Source organism: Sabethes cyaneus, chromosome 3, assembly GCF_943734655.1.
Source record: "Sabethes cyaneus chromosome 3, idSabCyanKW18_F2, whole genome shotgun sequence".
In the NCBI taxonomy this organism is placed as follows: domain Eukaryota; kingdom Metazoa; phylum Arthropoda; class Insecta; order Diptera; family Culicidae; genus Sabethes; species Sabethes cyaneus.
In genome coordinates, this window is record NC_071355.1 from 247054556 (window position 1) to 247075825 (window position 21270).

The following is a 21270-nucleotide window of genomic DNA, read 5'->3' on the forward strand; positions in this document are numbered from 1 at the left end:
TGAGACGATGTTTATGATAGCATTATCACACTTGAAGTCCGCTGTTTGCCTTCACTAATTTGATATCTAAATTCTCTTAATAATGATTCAAGACATCATTAAAAAGTGAGTTATCATGTCAAGTTCGTTTACCTAGAGTTTACTCAGCCCTCTTACTATCAAGTACTTTAATGGATGATGTACGTATAGTTGAAGAAATCGATAATGGCCTAAGAGACAACTTTACTTGTTGTAAACCTTGTTGAGGAATTAAATATAATTCATTCATATTGTGAAGAAACAAAATAAATCTCCGTGACGGGGAATCGAACCCCGGTCTCCCGCGTGACAGGCGGGGATACTTACCACTATACTATCACGGACTTCTGATTTGCCCGATACTGCAAAAAAGTTTTCATTTATCGGAATCTGCATGCATGCATGCCAAAGGTTTCTTTCGACAGAGTGTTGTTTAACTATTGTAAACTGATACATTCCAATTTATCATCGAGAATGCCAATGTACTACATGAAACTGTAGAACCAGTTTGTAAACTTTCAAAACTGCTTTTCACCATCTGAGTGCATGTCGGTTCCTCTCTTGCATTAATAATTTTTCCAGTCTTTAACTTTTCCAGTGTACTGCGCTGTACCAACAGCATCAATTAGCGCTTTGCTCAATGTACCTCAACCCCTTTCTGTACCACATTACTTTATGAAACGCATATCAATTACGGCAATTCAATTAGTAGAGCATGCATCAGGTTCGTTCCATTTTCATAAACTACCGAGCAACCAGATAGAAAATGCAGCATCTTCAACTTGCTCCTGCATGGCATTAGTCCGGCCCCGTTCACCATGTTAAAGTTTTTTGTTTTACCAAATCCCTTGATTGTTCGATGCCGAGTTTTGAATTACAGCTTAAATTAAACTACTATTTCCATCGCAATGGAACGGTAAAAATTCGAGCCACACTAACGGCTGACTTCTCTCACCGCACTGACTGGGCCGGGTAGGTAAGGTACTGCATATTTCATCTTTCGCTAGTAAACAAAATTTTAGATGGGATATTGTTTGCTTCAGGGATTTACTTTTGAAGCCACCCAAGCTAAGCAACCTAATTCCTGGGATGAAAACCGTATTCACAGGAAAGCTTTTATTGATTAGGGAGGCAAACTGTAGGGAAGGAGCGGAGTGGGAGAGGCATTTTTAAACGATTGAATAGTTATCACAGAGGATTTATCTGGGAAACCTGGAAGGTTTGAAATGTGTACAGCATAAACAGTACACTTGAACCCGAACGACTGCTTGTACACTCACTGGTAGGTAGACTGTTGAGCTATCTATTAAGATGTATATCAAAGGATTATTTGTATTTGCTAAATGAAGAGTACTATTTGCTCCAATTGGTACTTCAGTTGAACCAGGCAAAATGGCGGATAAGCGGTAGCGTGGCCGAGCGGTCTAAGGCGCTGGTTTAAGGCACCAGTCTCTTCGGGGGCGTGGGTTCGAATCCCACCGCTGCCAAATAGAGTCTATTTTGCATGATCTGATGAGCGTGATTAGCAGCAGATTTTATACATCTGTATGTTAAATTTTGATTTTAAAACCAAGAAAATATGCTGCCAATTCCGGTTAGTAAGGATCAGTAGACATTTAATTACATTTGTGCTTTTTTCGTTTGCGACGTATGGAAAATATAGGCAATATTGTCATGTAGACTTATTTACAACTGGAATTAGTCATATAATTAGTTGCCACAACAGATTTTTAACAACTGTGCTAGTAGAGATGAAACGAATATTTTTGACAAGGACGAAACATTATATTAAACACAAAGAAACACGTAACTATCGTCTTCGGGAGAGTCGTCTTTAAAAAAATTGATAGAGATGCCAAAATCGGATATTTCGTAGACTGTGTTAAATTGGGTTGCCTTGTTGTGTTAAAACGTAGTTGATTGAAGTTTCTCGTACGAAGAAATTGTTCTGGGGTGTAAAGATTGAGCAATTCCTGTAAAGTACGGCAATTAACCTGTCCAAAATCAGCATTGAAAAGCATGAAAAACGAAACAGGAACAGACGAAAAAGAGGAAACTGCTGGTAGAAAAAAAATGAAATGAGAGAGAAAAGGAGGGAAAACGAGAGAAGACGGGGAAGTGAAAAAATGTGACAGAAAAGGTGGGTAAACGGGAAAGAGAAAGAGGGAAAATAAAACAAGAAAGGGAAAACAAGCGAAACTTAAAGGGAAAAAAATGGCGAGAGTGCAAAAAACCGAGAGAGGAAACATAGAAAACGAGAAGCAGAGATTAAACGGGATATAAAAGCAGAAAGAAGGCTGAAAAAAAGTTTGAGAAATGGGAATGGGATGGCAAAATAAGACAATTAAAGAAGAAAAGACAAACAGGAAAAACGGACCAAAGAAAAAGGTAAAACGAAAGGGAAAAAAGCCGAAAAAACCGGCTATCTAAATCTAAATGGCACAGATGAGGGTGATAAATTAGAATGAAAGGAGATAAAAAGATTTAGTGAAAGTTGAGCAACTGGAAATACAAAAAGCAAAAAGGGAAGAGAAAAGACGCAATTTGGGTAAGAAAATTACAACATCTGTGTAAAACAAGTGGACAAACAGGACTTGAAATAGGATCAAATGGGGCAGAAAAACGGAGCAATGAAACAGGAAATACTTAACAGAAATAGAGAAAAACAAGAGAATACAAAGGAATACACAAGGAAAAAGAAGAAAAGTAAGAGCCAGAAAACGGAACAGAAAAGATAAAAAAATGGAACAGAAAGGTGCTAAAACATGTGGGAAATTAAGATTAAAAATGTCGATCCTAATTTGAAGTAAAACTTCGTGTGTAATTTCGTGTCCACGTCCACTTTCTAGTCTAACTTAATGTCTAATGTCAAGTTCAAATAAACGTCGATTTCTACTAAAATGCCAAGTCCAATTTCAAATAAAAACTTTAAAGTGACCTATAATCGATAAAAGGAAAAAGGGAAAAAAAATTTCAAATTTTCTTTTTTTTTGTTCGATTTCATGTAATTCCAAGTCAAATTTCCAGTCTAAATTACTTTAAATTTAGTCAAAATTCAAGTCTAATTTAATGTCATATGTCAATTCCAATTTCAAGTCCAATTTCAACTCTAATTTCTAACCCGACTCCAAGTCGAATTTCGACTTTAATTTTCAATTCAATTTTACCCGACAGTGCGGAGTTTTCAACCTATTTACTTATTTCTTACTTCTACCAGCATGGAGCCGGGGTGGCTCTTGCCGTATCAAGAATTTCTCTCCACAGTGCTCGGATCTTGGCTACTTGTTGCCAATTCGTTGAGCGTCTCGACACTCGCAAGTTGGCTTCAACCTCGTCGAGCCATCTCTATTCCTGGTGCCGTTGGGATTTATTGAAGATAAACATGATTATGTTGCATTTTAGGACAATCCAGGCATCCAGGTGGTAACACTATAGAGATTTAGTTAATGAATGATGTAAAAAATAATGGGCCTAATTTGCCGCCTGGAACTCCCGATAGAATGCAAAACAATTTATTCTTTTACGAGTTTTTCTAACGCGGATTCAATCTAAGCAAAAGGTATCCATCGCACAAAAGGGGTTTTAGTGTAATCAAATGGCATACTTAAAAAATCTCAGTTAATGGTAAAAGATTTTTTTAAATCCTTGACCTACAATGGCGAATTTGAATTCAACCTGGTGTTTAATCTAGTGGACGCCTGCTCATGATTCTGATCGATGATGATCGGTTAAGGACGTGGTTCGGGGTGAGCGGTGACGCTTCATCAGGCTCGAGCAATATGTCGGTTACTGGTTACTGGCGTTGAAGATTGCTTCTAAATACTTCATGGAGCATGGTTCGAAGCATTTCGTAGGTGGATGTTTGGTTAACCCTAACCATAGTTTAGGTTTTTTTTATTGACTAGATGTGTCTTTCCCAGCATCCTCCAAAGTGAAGCACCATTTGGTCTGGGTGGTTACGAAGCTCTTGATTGAAATGTTCTGGTCCATTCATTGCAGTGCATCTCTTAGTTCGCGTCTAGCACGCTATAAAATTTTAGCCATTGGCGTTGATTATCTCTAGTGGCATACCTGTTCGTGCGACGAAGTTGCAAATAGTGAGTATCTGCTATCTTTTTCCAGAAATTTTTCCATATCAGAGGGTGTTTTAATTATTTTGCTACATTTTAATTTACTTCGATTTACGCTTGATGATAGGATGATTCGATGGGACGAAAATCTGTAAAACTTGGTGGATTTATACTTTTTTCAATAAAACTAATATTATTCTGCTTATACCATTCCACGACATCCGATAATGGCAGCGGGCTAAGTCGGCTCAGAACATCACGGGAACTTTGTGCATCGAATGAATGGTAATATTGTATTCTGAAGACATTTCTCCATGTAAAATCACAATTGTTTCAGACGACCCAGACGTTTTTCGCTTGAAATTTCCAGTTATGTGTTCCATATTTATGTTTGGTTTATTTTGCTCAATCCAACGTCAACGTTGACCGATAGCATTTGACCACTGCATTTACAGTCGATTTTGGGAATTTGAGAGCCTTTTATGACTCTTCCTGACCACGTTGGATTTTCAACATGAGAGTGCAGAATGTTTTCACATCTCTCGCGTTCCATCTTTGATAACTTTTCAACGTGTATATCAATCCTGATGGAACTTTTACCACTGAGTAAGCAATCCCTCCGGATAAAATACTGTCATTAGTTTCTTGGCACAGTAACTAGGTTCAGCTGACAGTGGTCTACTCTGCGCCTGCGGCTTTTCATTGCCTGTACAGGCCCGAAAGAATCGATGACCGTGACCGAGACCGTGAAAACACTAGTTTAAAAGTTGACAACCCAAGTAACAAATTGGGTTTTGTTATACTTTTTTAATTGTGTTTGTGACTAAAACTGGTCATGAAAACCCGAATAAGAGTGCAATAAAACGCTTATTGCTACTTAATTTTATGACTTTTGGGAAAAAAGTCTTTTACAAATTCACATGCACTAATACGACTGTGAAAGCGCAGTACACCTTTTCTTATCGAAATTTGGACTAAACTTGCGGAGAGTACTATGTTTAGGTTAACTCCGCTTAGTCGTGTAGAAAACCTCGTAAAAAGTGACGTTAGTTTGTTTTTCAAAAGAAACATTTTGCTGTAGGTCAAAAAAATTAAATGTTTCTCTCACCTTCTCGTTGAACTTAATATTGTTTATTCAAGTTAAAATCCAAGATGGCCGATGATGAGTCACAAAAAAGTCCTGTAAGAGATTCGCTTCATTGTCCCTACTACTTTAGCAGCCGATAACCGGGGTGGCTCTTGCCGCATCAAGAATTCCTCTCAATTGTACTAGCCCAGGACCTAATTGTCGCCAATTCGTTGCAAGTCTCGACACTCGCAAGTCGGCTTCAACCTGGTCGAGCCATCTATCACGTTGAGCGCCTCTATTCCTGGTGCCGATGGGGTTCTTGAAGAGAATGGATTTCACTGTAGAGTCGTCCGGCATCCTTGCGATGTGGCCGGCCATGCAAAGCAAATGCTATTATGTACATGTTTATCGCTGTGATAAGTGGAAGGAACGAGGAAAAAGAGAGTGGTTGTTGCTTAGATCCTTTAGAAAAGTTACGCGAGAATTGTCGAACGGACGTCGTCCGACACAAGTGAAACTTTTGCTTGCATCTGTCCGACGTCGTCCGATAAATTTTTTTTATTGGGATTTTGGTAGATTCATTTTAAAGTTATCGTGTTTTAGCATCCATGAGGATCCCATCCAAGGGGAAGATTATTTTGCAAAAACGTCTGGTCCATGCCAAGTTTTCACTACTTTCACTGATATTGGATATTCACAATTATGCTTTGCATCAGGTCGTACATTTGTGAAGCTGTAGAGGCTTTCTAATCTTCAATATGTTGATTTAATTTCAAATGTTCATTAAATAAATTCGAATTCTCGTTCCACAACTCTGATAGACCGAATGCTATTATTCTGCACAGCCATTATATGTTTAGCAAGTTCGTGATTCACTTCAAATTAGTTAACGACCAAATTGTTTCTCCAGCCCATACTAAACGACATCTTAAAACCAATTCAATTATTCAATATCATTGGCTTAGCCATGATTCTACTAATTGATTAATATATGAACGTAAAGACCAAGGTAGATGCATTTCTGCGTTCTATATTCCATGCTTAAACATCATTCCAAGTCACAAGTGCATGCGATCACAAGCGCAAATATGAAAATCGATACAATTGAATAATCTATCATCAGCTTATGTTCGCAAGCTAGTCTAACTAGGAGGCAAACAATAAACAACACATGCACAGTTCAACGCAAATCTTCGCAAATTTAGTTTAAAATTAGCAAAATGATCAACTTTCTGCCAGCATAGTCTTCCGAGAAATTTACCCGGCAGACAAACGCATATTTGCGAGATTAAGTTGTACAGGACGGGTACGTGGTAGGTACGGTACAAAGCATTTCATTCCAGTCGGAAGCACACTCTATGTGAAAGCAAGATAAATATAACACACAAAGTTCTGATCTCTTGCTCGAAACCATGTCAAACTGCAGACGATGCAAGTTTCGCGAATCACACAACCGCCAGGAAAAGTTGCCCCGCAGAATGACAATAGCGCTGGTGCTCCGTACCTACCACATTCCTATCGCTCTGCTCTGGGAAAAGTTTTCATCGGCCCGAGAAAAGGAAATATAATTGTGCGCTGCTGCTGTGCTTCGGCCGGTGATGCTTCTCGCTGCGAACAATTTCTGGTTGTTGCCTCTATTTGTTAGTAAGAATCCATAATCCAATAAAAGCAACTTGTTTCAGTTTGAAATTAAGCCAGCAGTCTCACTCTCAGTGCTAGTGGCTTCCTGGGCCGCTTCGTTGTGATGTAAGATGCTGGGCAAATTTGATTTGTGCTCTACTAGGAAAACCCTCAATGAATATTCCACAACCTTGTTCGTTTGTTGCCTGAAGAATTTACAGTTGAAATCAATTTATCGATTTTTAAGCCCAGTAAAATCACCTCGCTTTGATCTTCTCTTCTCATACTATTGCAGAGATAGTAGTATAGAATAGAACCGTAGGTAGGCGTAGGAGAGGTCAATTCAAAGACCGCACATCAAACGAATAAAACATTCCGATTAAGTTGCATCACCGCTTTTATTTCCGGTTGATGCGGGCCGCCCGTCGTACTGTCATTTCCATGCGATCCGCCTCCTACTGTGGTGCTCCCGACGACGGAACATAAGCAGCGTGCTTTCATATTCTGCATAATGAGTCTATTTTTCACCTCAATACACGTGGCTGTGCTGTTTTTTTTTCGCTTGCTGCTCTTGTTGTCAATTTCAGCGTAAGAGAATATTTCATTCAGCGGAGAAAGAAGGGACTTCCTAGTGGGGAAGCAACTAAAAAAACAGAGGGAATTCACGGAGTGAATTTCGTTCGAAGATTTTCGTCAGGATTGCTAATGGAGTGACGGCTGTACAGTGGACGAGTTCAATAGAAAGCTCTTATTGATTTATAGCCTTAATATGGTCGGTGTAGAATTGCAGAATTCATGAGAAAATGGAAAACCCGGCTAAACGAAGCAGTCGCTAGTTGATTAAACAGAAATTTCCCTCTTCCAATTGAATCAAATTAAAGAAATGAAAGCGTTAATTATAATCTGTGCTTGCGGTCTCAAGCAGCCGCTCATTATTTGACGGTAAACAAGGCGCCTCCATCGAAACCCGGGAAAATGTGGACGCATGATTTGTCTCAGAGAATCGTAATTTTCAACACTACACATGAAATTGTTCGTAATTCAGGAGAATATACAACGGCTAAAAGTTGTTTTGCTGTGCAAAAGTCAGGCATTTAAATAAAGTTGTATAAAAAACTGCAAACAATTGAGAAAAAGAGAAAACAACTTTGTAAATTAGCAACGAAGACATGGATAAAGTTTAGCTACTTCAGTGATTGATGGGAGATGTTACACTCATGCTATGGAGAATGCTTATGGTGAAAGACTTAAAATAAACTCGGTGCATTATTCGGCACGCTGTCACTCAGCAGCTCTTTTCGATGCACACTCAACTGTCCCATATTGTCTAGTGGTTAGGATATCCGGCTCTCACCCGGAAGGCCCGGGTTCGATTCCCGGTATGGGAAGCTTTTTTTTTGTACCTCAACGAATTGAAAAAGTTGCTGTTTCTGTCTATTGTTTTATACTTTGAAAACAGATTGCAACCAAATTGTTCCAAACATGTTAAATTAAAATCATTAAAAATGAATACAGAAAAATCTTACGACAATCCAATCGAACCACCCATCTTCACACACTATCTCTTGTGAAGGGCTTGGTTGTATAAATAAAACAGAAAATTCCAACATGTCAGCTGCTTTCATGCAATTAAAAAGCGAGCGTGATCTGCCCCAGCTGTGATAAACAGTCAGTCAACCCCCCGCACGTCACACGAACAACAGCGAACAAACAATACGAATGCGAATACTTATAATTACCCTCCCGGTAGAGTGTCACTTGTGATTCTTGTTCACACACCGTACAGGTGCCGCCGCCAGGATAAGTACGAATATCTAGGACGTTGACCGAAGGAGAGTCCACTTGCCGGATCCGCAGACCGCGAATAACAATGGCACTGGCGGCTCGGCTGTGCAGCGACGTCAACAGCGCGTGGCGGCGGTGGCGGCGGCGGCGTCGGCTCTGAGTGCAAATGAGCAACAAATGAGTCTGTTGTTGCAATGTTTGCCCTGAGTGTTTTCTCTGTGCACACAAACAGAAGGATACATTTTCCTCTAGCCTCTAGTAGGTGCGGGTTCCAGCGGACGGCTATTTGCTGTTTGTTGATGCTACTATTGCTGATGATGATTTTGATGGCGAAGAAGATGGTGCTGATGATGATGCTGATGACGATGATGGTAAAAATGATTATGATGAAGTTGGTTCCCGTTGGCCATTACTGTTTAATTCATAAAGTTAAGTGCTGGGTGAAACCTAAAATGATAAATAAATTTGTTTATGGTCAGCTAGCTGACAGCTGCTAGCTGCTGCGCTTCCTTATGGTTATTATGTGTACTTCAGAACAGTGTAATATTTGTGCAAAACTAACGTCAATTAATATGATATAATGTTTCTGAGCGGTCATATAATAATCGCCTTCATCAAGCCATCAGTTCTCACCAATAATGCACGAATATTTGCGGCAAGAATATCACATTCGGATCCGGTAGGTACGAGAAGCAAAAACACCACCACCATCACCGTTGCTGAACAGTCGTTCCGCATTGCGACTCGAAAAAATGGAAATTATTCGTTTGAAGCATTCGCAATTACCACAATAAATCCTTGCATAATAGGGTTAATTATGGTTGCATGTTTTGCTCTGGCAAAAAGGAAAAATATTTATGTGATAAAGTATTCAGCGTCACAACCAACGTGTGTCACTGCACAGGAAAAACTATTAGCTTTAATCTCTTAAGTGGTTTTATGTGCATTAATCCTTTTGCTTTATTCATGAGAAGCATTTAACCTAGCCAACAGGCACTGCAATAATTGAAAGCTTTCATCCGTTTTCTTCGATGTTGATGTAGTTTTTAAGCTGGTTATGAATGGAAGAATGGAGCATCGAGCATGAATTATATTTGTTTGATTTTTCAAGTGATAATTCAGCTTGTTGAGTGTCGACCAAACCTCGTGATTTTAGTCATGACCTTGAAATGCGCTCAGGCATATATTAATATTTTTTGAAACGATGGTTCTACAATTGATGATGGGACGGTAAGGGAAAGTATTGAAGAAGGATTTTTTGGGAATGGATCGGAAAGAGTGGAAAGGAAGGGGGGGGGGGGGGGGGTAATAGGTAGCTACGCTTAATAAGTTGTCACTGTGACTCCTACCTTTTGTCCAATGAAATCTCAGTATTTAGTGTAATTTATGCCCCAAAAAGTAATGGAACCTATAGAATGCAATGTTTTATTTTGTGATGGTTTCCCGAGTCAATGGGAGCATCTTGGTACACTGAAGAAGGGAAGGGGACCGTTTTTTATCCGTGCTGTATGTCTACGTAAAGCCTTGTACGATCAACCAGTCCTTGTATCGCACAGTCTGGCCGTTTCTGTCCTGCTTCTTCTTGAAGGTCCATTTTTATCCTACGGTCTTCCTTCCAGGTGGTAGAGACACTAGCCCTTACGTTTGGTTGTCCAAGCTGCTGCTTCCGAGAACTGGATTGCCTCGGAATAGTTTCTTGGTTCGTTGGTGTTTTTACTGGTGACTGGTGTACTGTCCATAGCATTGGAACTGGACTCCCTTGATGGATCCTATCGAACGTCGTGGCCCAATTGACATAACAGTACCATCCCTGTCCTCCTCGATTGCTTGGTATCGTCGTCATCGTCACCAACAGATTCACACCCGACAACGGTATCGGGGCTCTCACCATCGTCCTCGCTTTCCTCTAACTCACCGTCATCATTGTTTTTATCATCTGGCGTCTCTGCTGCGGTTTGCTTCAATTTGGAGTAATTGGAATTCAATCGTATTCTCCTCTTGAACGCTTTCGGTAAGCTCATCGTGGTCGCCTTCACCAATCGTGGTATCCCTGCTGATGTAGACTTTTCGGGTGGTTCTGTTCAGCACGATACACCTTGTGATCCTGTGAATATTTCACGAACATCAGCTTTCGGGATGTAGAACTTGGTTTGTTCCGCTGTTGCTTCGGGTCTTTTGTTGTTTTAGCCGCCTCGACTCGACACGTTCTTGAATTTTGGCCGCTACTTCCGACTTCTCTCAACAGGAACAGCGTGCAGTACCTCGAATAGTCGTCGATAATCGTCGTGAAGTAGCGGAATCCGGTTACGGATGTTACCTGCACCGGACCACACACGCTCGTATGCACCTGCTCCAATGGAGCTTTGGTGCTCGATTTAGATTCCTTAGAAAAGGGTGTACGGGAGCTTTTACATTTGCAACAATACTAGCAGACTACCTTCACTTCGTACTCGTGGATTCGGTGACTAAATCGTCCATTCGGGAAATCGCGTTCAGATCCCGGTAGCCGAATTCCTGATGACTTTCATGCTTGCGACCCTTCTTGTGGCTCCCACCGGCCAGCAGCGTGACCTCCTTCGGTTGCTGCAGGTCTTGTTTGAGCGTTGCTATGGCTGCCGTTTGGTTGCCAGGTATCACCCGTCAACCGTTGATGTCGAAAATAGCGGTTGCATTTTTCTGCACCAGTCCCAAGTACTATGCTGCATCAATATCCGGACACTTAAGCAGGTCATATGTTTAATATGCTCCGTAAACAATAATTTCGCAACATTCTAGTAATTGCTTTGTACTATAATCAAATATAAAGCTTAAATTTGCAATAACACGTCAATTTTACAATGAAAACTCAATAAACCACATTAAAATAAGAGAAATGAACAGGCTTGTCTTGTTCATAAATCCGGACACCTCACATCTCAGTGAATCAATATCCGGACACTTTTGAATCGTTTTCCGGACAGGCAAAACTTTCTCGTATTTTTTCTAAGAAATGTATGCCTATAAACAATCAACTTATCACTTGTAAAATGTAGTATTAAATAATCATCTCTCTATACATTTTTTTAATTTTAATGCCACTTTGGTGTCATTAACTGTACGATTTTAGTCAAGTACTACACTGACCACTTACCTAACCAGAGAACGAAAGTGATTAAGTATTTCTACATTAAATGTCTGGAAGTATTTTGGATTTCCAAATATTTTGACGGTTCCATGGATCGAGACTCCTTCTTTTACAACACCTTATGCCTGATTCAACGTGTCCTTTCGCATTTGCTAAGGAAAACGTTAGGTAGTTACCATCAATAGTCACACATGTCCGGATTTAAAAACATGGTTTTATATCCGGACAGCGTAATTATTTATAAAAATACACTTTATTTCAACACATTAATGAATGACACCGTCTCAATTAATTAAAACTAACCTTCTTTGTTGATACTAAGCCTAAAAAGTTGGTTTCTTTGTAATAATAAGCTCCCAAGACCTTAAATCGCGAAAGCACTACTGTTTAGTAATCTGAGAAAAATTCGCAGAAAAAAGACACTGTTCGACACCAACGTTAGGTTTGGATTTATTTAAGTTATTTCGCGCAGCCTACTTAACCACCGATTATGTTTAAACGCTCTTAGATATATTTGCCAATTAATCCACATAACTACACCTCATAAATTGTATATATTATAACTTAATAAGGATAAATTAGTGAAGGTGTCCGGATATTGGTACCGTCCGGATTTTGATGCAGCATGGTAGCACACTTTAGGAACATTTCTGGCTTTAGTTTTCAAAAGGTCGCATAATCAACCTTTTTGCATGCATTATGCGACCTTCTGAAAACTAATGCCAGATTTAGTTGAAGCAACCAAATTACGACTGAAATTAGTCATATTTCGGTTACCACAACAACTTTACAACACTCGTGCTAGTAGGGGTGATGACACAGACAAAGGGTTTGTCGCCAACCACATAGGCATGTTGGGTGCCTTGCTCACGGTCATCTCGGTTTGCTAACTCAGGTCGTTGTTGCTTTGGATGACGTCGGGGCATTCTCCTTTGACGTTAGCTCGCTTCCCATCGGCAAGTATGATATGTCTCATCTCGCTTTCGGGAAGCTCCGTATAAACTCAGGCTTGCAACGTTGTGGCTACTTGCTGCTGACTTCACGATCTTCGGCTTGTCCGCGACTCGATCCTCGTGCTGGTTGGCAAGTAATGCAAACGAAACGGAATTGTGATTTACCTCTTTCTTGAATGATGAGGGCTTTCCCCGAATCTGGCCCAGAGCCCTGCTTTCCTCGGCTTCGTTTGGAAGTTTTCGTTTAATAACTTATTGCATCAGGATCTTATCAGACGGGTCTACAGCAGAGCCGTAGCGTGGAATTGTGACGCCCTTGGCGAAGACCTGATTTAGTGCTCCCTCGTTTCGTATTATCGTTTTCCTTCCAATTTTATGGTTTTTGATAAAATTTTTAGCCACTAAACAGATTCTGAACCTGCGCTAAGTTGTGGTTAGTGAACCACATGAGCTGGATTCTCAACCACATTTTTGATCATATTTTGGACCGGATTTTGGACCTGAAGCAGACTTTGGGACACAATTTTTTGACCAGTTTTTAAACCACCATGGATCAGGTTTTGGAGCAGATTCCGAACTTGAACCATCTTTTGGATATAGACTAGATTTAAAATCGCATTTTTTTCATCAATTTTTGTTTCATATTTGGACTAGATTCTGGACCAAATTTCGAACCACATTTTTGAACAATATTTTTGACCAGATTCTGGACCCGAACAAAATCTTGGAGTTGCATCAGATTCCAAGTAGATCAGATGGGTCACATTTTTATCAGATTTGGACTAGATTTTGGACCACATAGTTGATCAAATTTAGACATAGACCAGATTGTGGACCTTGCCCCGAATCTAGACCACATTTTTTATTAGTTTTTGGATCAGAGCTTGCATCAAATCTGGGTCCTGATTCTGAAACAGAACCGGAATGGAAACCAAACTTTGGGCTACAGTTTTGATCAGATGTTGAACCACCAACCAGATTTTGAACCATATTATGGACCTGGACTATGGACACAGCGAGTTAGAAGGAAACGAGAAAGCTGGGAAATACTGTAAAGGAAAATTGCTTTGCGGCACCTGGACTACAGCAATCAAAGAAGTTTATTACACTTAGTGGCAAGAAAAACCTGGAGCTGCTTAGCTTAAATGAAAAAGAGCTAAGCATAAGGACAGGATTGCTTACAGGATACTGCCCGAGTAAATACCAGCTCACAAAAATGGGCATTCTTAGTGAAGATATATGCTGGTTCTGTGGATACGACACTGAAACGTCAGAACATCTACTATGAGTGTGTGGTGCGGTAATGCAATGCAGATTAAGAGTCCTCGGTAAAGGAACATGGGAGCCTTTGAATATTCGGACTGACAGTCCCAACAAGGTAATTAACTTCATAAGAAGTGCTGTACCTAATTGGGACTACTGTGCATATTGAGTACTGACAACAACTCGAATTACTGGTCAAGCAGTGCACATAGATTAAGGATGGAGCATACTACAATAGATCTAAATGCTGGTCGCAGAGGTCTCGTCTCCTATAAACAAAAAAAATTAACCTGGACTAGAGATTTTGTATTATCTTCAGTTTTAGTTGAAATATCGCGATGAATATATCGCGTAACGTTTCAGCCTACTACTCTTCAGCTATCGTCTGACTCGATTTTTTTTAAACGGTACAAAAAACACACATTACAAAACTTTTACATTCTTCTAGTATCTACGCCACATTCATATCAATTGGAGAGATTTTGTATCAAATTAGTGAACAGATTTGAACTAGATTCTGGATCAGATTTTGGTTTACATTTTTAATTAGATTTTGGCCATATGCTGGACCCGTTTCTGGACCTGAATCAAATTTTGGACCTTCATCAAATTCTGGGCCAGATCTTGGACCACATTTTTATCAAATTTGGACCAGGTTTTGAATAATATTTTGTACCACATTTCTGGGATTTTTGATCAGATGTGGGACCAAATTTAGAACCACATACTGAAAGAAGACCAGATTTTGAGGCTGGTCCTGATTCTGGAGCACATTTGTTATCAGATTTTGTATCAAATTTTGAAACAGATTTAAAAACTGGGCCAGATTATAAACCAGATTTTGGACCTGGACCTGAGCTTTCATACGTGAGTCGCACAACACCCTGTATTTAAAAATCCGATACACTTGAGAGTGCCTTATTGAGGCTCATGCTGTTTTAGCGCCCCTTGAGCTAGCGCCCTTGGTGGAGGACAGTCTGACCAACTGCATGGGACCAACTTGGAGGGTGTTTAAAGAGCTTGGAACCTTACACTTCAAGATCATCGTAACCATGAGATTTTTCGTCGAACTCCGTCATGCGCTCTCCCTCTCCCTACCTTCGACGTGAAACTCACCTTTTGATGACGGTTCTGGAGCGCTTTCCAGGCATGTTTCCCTGTCTTTGACGGTCGAATCAGTCCATTGGTCAGTCCTATGCCATTGGTTTCACACCTGGTTCGACGTAACGCCATAAGTCCAGTCGCTTCACATGAGGAATTCCACTTTGAAGCGCCAGTTTGCGTAGTTTGAATTGTTCAGCTTCTGTAGATTGAATCAGTATTCCATCCAGAACACTTCAGTCTGGCAAAAACCAGTTCGTGCTTGCCCGTAACCTACAATAGCAGCAGAACTGAAGTAAAACTCAAGTGGTTGGAATGGTTACTAACTAACAAATGAAAATTTATTCTCTCTAACATACAGAGGCTATGATTGGATTAGATTTGATTGTTTGTTGTACAGACCCGGGTGCGGGGTATGCCCTGAAGTCTACTGCCTCTTCCTGGTTTTCCGCTGGAAACCATTTTAGCTAGTATTTCATTGGGCATTCTGGCCACGTACCTAGTCCACCACAGACTGTCACATTGTACTACCTTGACCGTCACTGTATCAGCATATTTGTATACATTGTACAGATCGAGGTGGTCCATGTGCCCATTCAGCATCACACTAGTTACGCTGAACTAGTTTCGTCGAAAAACGATGTTCTAGTATTATCTGCCACAGCTCATTTTGTTTAACTGAATCGTACGCCGCCTTAAAGTCCACATACAGATGACGACCCTGCAAGTTGTACTCCCAGTAGTTGTCTCGTGACTGGAGCCTCGCGAAAATCAGTTTAGAATCTTGGAGACTGTCAAAAAGTTTTATAGCGACAGATATCACCTTCACCTTTTTTTGATTTTTGAATATTAAAATGGGTACCATGTTGCCCACAAAAGGATTAAGAAACAGTGAGCCTCATTTTCTTCGTTACGTTGGACGATGGCTCCGCACTTGATTGAACCTTATAATACGAATATTTACAGACAGCTACTATTGCATGCGACATCGATTTGGGTGCTCGCTCACGAATTGAGTCCGATTCATATTAGCAATCTATTTTTCCTTACGAAAAAATAACGACCAACGACTAACCTGGTGGTCAAATTTCTAACCATTGCCATTCTCTCTCACTTCTCGATTCCCGGGGGCAGAAACGAATGATAACACTGCTGGAGCCGCAGCATATAAATGGATTTATTCTGGCCGCAAATTGCTGCATCCTCCCAGCGCAAGCATGCCTGTAAGCACTATTTATAGCATGGATCACGGCTTTTGGTCGAGATACCAAGTTCGTACCCGGTTGCATCCGGTTGGACCGAGCAGCAGCGCAAAGCTTCGGGACCCGTCGCTAGTTCATCGTTTGGTCTTATCATCACGAGGTTATCCTCGGTCGGCGTAATTTATTTCAGTAAACGTAAATGATGTTTTTTTTCGGCACCTACTGTCAGCAGATCGTCGCTAGGTGGTTCTCACTCGCTGGGACGACACCAACGACTGCCTTAACCCTTTGATGGTGGGTGACCTAGTTTAAATTTTACCTTCACTGATCTCAAACCACTAACCCCCCTCCGCTCCTTTCGATGATGTAAAATGTACGGTTTCGCTGTTCTGATCGAGACGAAACAATGCGATGAGAATAAGCTGATTATTAATTTATTCTAGTGGTTGAATGCATCCCCACCCAACGCTACGTCATCAAGCCGCACAGAGGTAGGAGTATCAATATACAACACCTTTCCCGTCCGCGGTAGGTAGGTACACCCAGCAGGAGTCACGTTTTGTTGAGTGCTCGCCGTTATGAGGCATTCAAGCTCACTCAGTAGGATCAAATTTTGGGAGAAATTACGTCGCTACCGTGTCAAGAAGCTGCTCATTATTTAAACATTTTAATTACCTTTTCCCCATGCATAATACGGTGTCAGTGTTCTACATTTGGCATTGGTTTATATTTTTCCAACATAAATGAAGTCATGAGTTAGGTATTAAAATTAAGGAAATTTGTCACAAAATATCTCGTTGTAAATCACTCAATCAAAGCTGGTTTGACATATCTTAATTCAGCAGAGAAAACTATTGCAATTTTAGATGATTTCAATCCAAATTAGATTTTAATGTTTATTTAATTCCTCAGAGGAGTTTGCAACAAGATGTTATCTAAAGAAAAAAATCTATTTTAAAATCTTTCCTCTACTACTCTGACTGAAAGCGACATGCTTCTTTGTTCATTAAGCACAGATGCCATTAGTGTGCAAACTGCTTTGAACAACCGTTGAACTGTTAATTACTAAAAACGGAATACATCGCAACCGCACCAACACCAACCCAAAAAGCTCCGTAATTTCACGACAAAATTTCATTATCCAAAAGCGGAAAAAACACTGGAGATCCTGTCTCACTAATGGCATTACCCTGACGTTGACGTTATTTCATCATTCCACAAACTGAACATAAATTTAACCACCCTCCATCTTCCCTTCCCAGGATGTGTAGCGTAGCAGAGAATAGGGGCGCGTTCGTGTCATGTCAAAGTTCAAACATTAACGCTGATGCCCTGTGAAAACTGCCAACTGGCGGGTGGCTGCAGACCAGCGGCGTAGAAGAAACGGAAGGATTAAGCCCGCGTCGCTGACATAAGTAAGACTGCAACAACGTCTAGGAACGAGCTTCGGAACTGCGGTCCGTTGCGATAACGGTTTATGAAACACGTATCCTTGCACTAACGGGAAAATCGTAAACCAACAAATTGACTCATGACTCAAGCTTAACCAATTGCAAATTGTGGCGATGCATTTTCAAAGCTCTAAAACGGTTGCCATGAATGTATCCTTTTTAAAGCAACCATTGTTTTCAACTTTTTTTTCTCGATTTGCGTCATAATCTGTCGCTGTTGTTGAATATGCAAATCCACTCGAACTCAGTTCCTGCTGAATGGCGGAAAGCGAAATGTATAAAAATAACATAGAGTGGTTCAAAATTGTTATTCTTGTCGTACCAATCACTTTGAACGTGACAGGAAGTTCAATTCTCAGTATTGATTGTTGAAGCAACATTTAATTTACTTGTCGGGTGATTTTCGGTGGTTAAAAAGCAAAATTATAGAAGTGGGAAGAACAGTGAACCAAACCACAAGTGATCCAAATGGAATTTATGAACTGTTCTAGATACGTAAAACGACAACCATGTGTTGAGATCGATGTGAACAACGTGTGTGTGTGTATGTGGGACATTGAAATTTTCATACCGAATTGGATGCAATTCATGACACGATCCATATGCATAACGAATGAACATTGTTTTCGCATTGATTCGACTGATTGCTGATTGCTAACACTATCATCATCACTCACAGGCAAAACGCTCCTCAGCAATTCCTCACCAACAACGAGTGGACGCTCGATACTTCAACATATCACGGCAAAATAGTGAACCTTTTGATGCCATTGAGTAACACCGTCTTCAAGAAAAATCGCTGCCAGTCACAAGGGACAATAAAGCCAGACAAATGCATGTCATTGTTTTTGCACAATTCATCGGACTTTTCTTCCCGAAGCCTCACTCATCTTACGGCACTATGGCGCGGTGAATCACAAAGCCCCATTCGGCAACAAGCCGCCTTTTCTCGCCGAAATACCTCAAACTCGTTCGCATTTAACACCTACCGTCGTCGTCAGTCACATCAGACGCCGTTGTCGTGCCGGATGTGTTCAGAATCCAACCCAATCCAACCCAACCCGCAGGGTTCTCCGTTCCCTGTGTGAGTGCGGAAAACGTATGAAGCTTAGCATTGGGAATTTTTAAAAACCTGATCCTTCCGGCTGTAGCCGTAGTAGCTTCCTATGTATCGAAAAAATAAAACGAAAAACAAGCATCACATTCACAAGCCGCCTTCGGTTGTTTAGGTGCTTAGAGCTGGAAACGATTTTGCATTCTCTCGGCCGAGCAAGTGTGTCAAGGCTTGCCGGATCTCTCCACCGCACCGGAGCAGCAGGCCGTACGGCAGTGCTACGACGACGATAGCTCGGAGACGAATGATGTTTCCCCGGAGGATTAGCTTGGAGTTTAATTTTGTCGAATGTCGTAAAGTGCCGCAGGCTGAAACACGGCTTGACGTATTTATGCGAGTCCGGAGAGTGTGCTGCTTTGGCGGCAGTCCGGATTATTGGTTAGAATTTCGGGCTGCTGCGGTACAGTCAGCCAATACAATGGGGCGAGGTTTTGCGAGGTTGTCGCACAGGACAACCAACGAGCGGAAGGAATTATGAAAAAGTCCTGCATAAGCCAATAAAACGTATACACACAGTCATATGTCAAACAAATTCATCGCAAAGCGCAGGAGAACCTGTGCAGTTTATTTTTCCTGGGGGAATTGGAGTAAATATAACTAGAAAGTATGGAATTTAAAGGAAAAATTGAAAAATATTTTCAAGAATGTAACACTATCGACAACTATTTCTGTGGTTTCTATTAAACTAACAACTTTTTTGTTCAACACAATGAGCAGAACTTCTTTCAGAAATGAGAAATAAATCCACACAATGAGAAACAGACTAAACATAATGAGAAAAACTGATGCGCAGAAAAACTTTTTAATGCGCTCTTTAAATGAGCAACTTTCGGTTTTGAACAAAACAAAACAAAACAAACAAAACAACCGGTGCGCGTACAGCAACTATAGACTCAGAGGCGTCAAGACAATCAAAAGTCGTTAAATTTTGAATCTTAGCGGAGAATTACCTTTGTTTACAATGGGACTTTCCTGTTGGTGCGCGTCAAGAAGCAAATGCATGGGAATTCCAATGTTGTCATATCTAAATAACATTTTTCGCACTGTTGCCGTTGTGACATGCCTAGCCATATGATGCAGTTGCGTTCGCGGGCAGCCAAACTCAACTGAATATACTAAATGTAAGAATATTGATTCAACTGCATTAATGGATTAATATTTTTCTGATGGCAATGACCGCTACTGACAATCGTGGTTTTTTCTCAACGCACTACCCATGTTAAAACTACCCATAGTTGTCATACGTAAGCGCATCGCATCAACGTATTCAAAGTGTATTAACATTCTCCTCAATGAGTAGCACAGTGTGCGGTTGCTCATACAACTGCGTTCAGCAAGAAAGAGAAAAGTTAAAATGAAACGGAGCAGAATAAATCGCGTTGAAGACTGAGCACAGTTTGAATTTTTCTCTTCTCTTTTTTTCTTCTGAGGAGGAACCATCCCTGACTTTATATGATCATACCCCCTACAATTTATTTATTTCGTGTATGCATTTTGGCGTAAAATTATTGTCCATTTTTTGGCTAAACAAAATTTTACAATTTGTTGCTTTATCACGAAATGCCAGAAAATAGGACATCTCATGAAGGTTGAAGTTTCTAAAACTTAAAAATAAAAAATAAGAAAACTTATCCAATTTAATTCTACTATGTGTATTTTATTCACGACAGATACGTATTTCGCCTACGACTTGCAGGCTTCCTCAGTGTCTGTTTTCGAACTCGTAGACACATACACATAGTAGAATTAAATTGGATAAGTTTTCTTATTTGTTATTTGTAGGTTTCGTATTCTACTAAGACGCTCCAAAAACTTCAGTTTCTAAAACTGTTTGTATAAGAGAAAGCTTGTTTAAAGAGGAACATTATACAAACTTAATAAGCGTTGCTTCCCTTACCTAGTTTTCCACTCTTTACTCTTCACGTCTTGTCTCGCCCTGATATACTATCAACACATTTGTATCATTACTTTCTTCTACCGTTTCCTCCGTTTATTGTAAAGACTACCGTTATAAAAAATTATTCTGTTGTACATCGTTTTGAACAACTGTGGTTATCCAGCCAGTTTTGATGAGAGAAAACACAAAAGATAAATTTGTTCTCAAAACTTACGAATTTTTGCTCAGCAATCGAGATCTCGGAGAACACACTCGTATTGATTACATACAGTGTTAATTACAGACGAGCAGAGAGAAAACAAGCAATTGTTTTTTAAATGTTTTCATCTATACAATTCTGGTAAGGTAACCAAACCAGGTGGTATTGATTGAAATCTAGGTAACACTTTTTTAAAAAGGAATCCAACTAAAGTCCAAAAATATTTCAAATAGGAAAAGTCGTCCAAGAAGAGTTTAAGGAGAGTCTAAAAAATCTAAAAAGAGTCCAAGAAGAGTCCAGGAAGAGTTTAAGTAGAGTCGAAGAAGAATTTAACAAGAGTTCGATAAGCGTTTGAATGATGTCCAAAAATATTCCAAGTAGAACCTAGAAAGTATAAAAGATGT

The 21270-nt window shown here is 40.2% G+C and overlaps 3 non-coding genes across 3 annotated transcripts; 2 read left to right on the forward strand and 1 right to left on the reverse strand.

The window, feature by feature from the left end:
* Nucleotides 1–290: 290 nt before the first annotated feature.
* Nucleotides 291–362, reverse strand: Trnad-guc (transfer RNA aspartic acid (anticodon GUC)). Its single transcript has one exon. It is a non-coding gene; the product is annotated as a tRNA-Asp (tRNA).
* A 1061-nt stretch (nt 363–1423) lies between these two features.
* On the forward strand, nt 1424–1505 carry Trnal-aag (transfer RNA leucine (anticodon AAG)). Its single transcript has one exon. It is a non-coding gene; the product is annotated as a tRNA-Leu (tRNA).
* Nucleotides 1506–8093: 6588 nt separating this feature from the next.
* On the forward strand, nt 8094–8165 carry Trnae-cuc (transfer RNA glutamic acid (anticodon CUC)). The gene has a single exon. It is a non-coding gene; the product is annotated as a tRNA-Glu (tRNA).
* The last annotated feature ends 13105 nt before the right edge of the window (nt 8166–21270 follow it).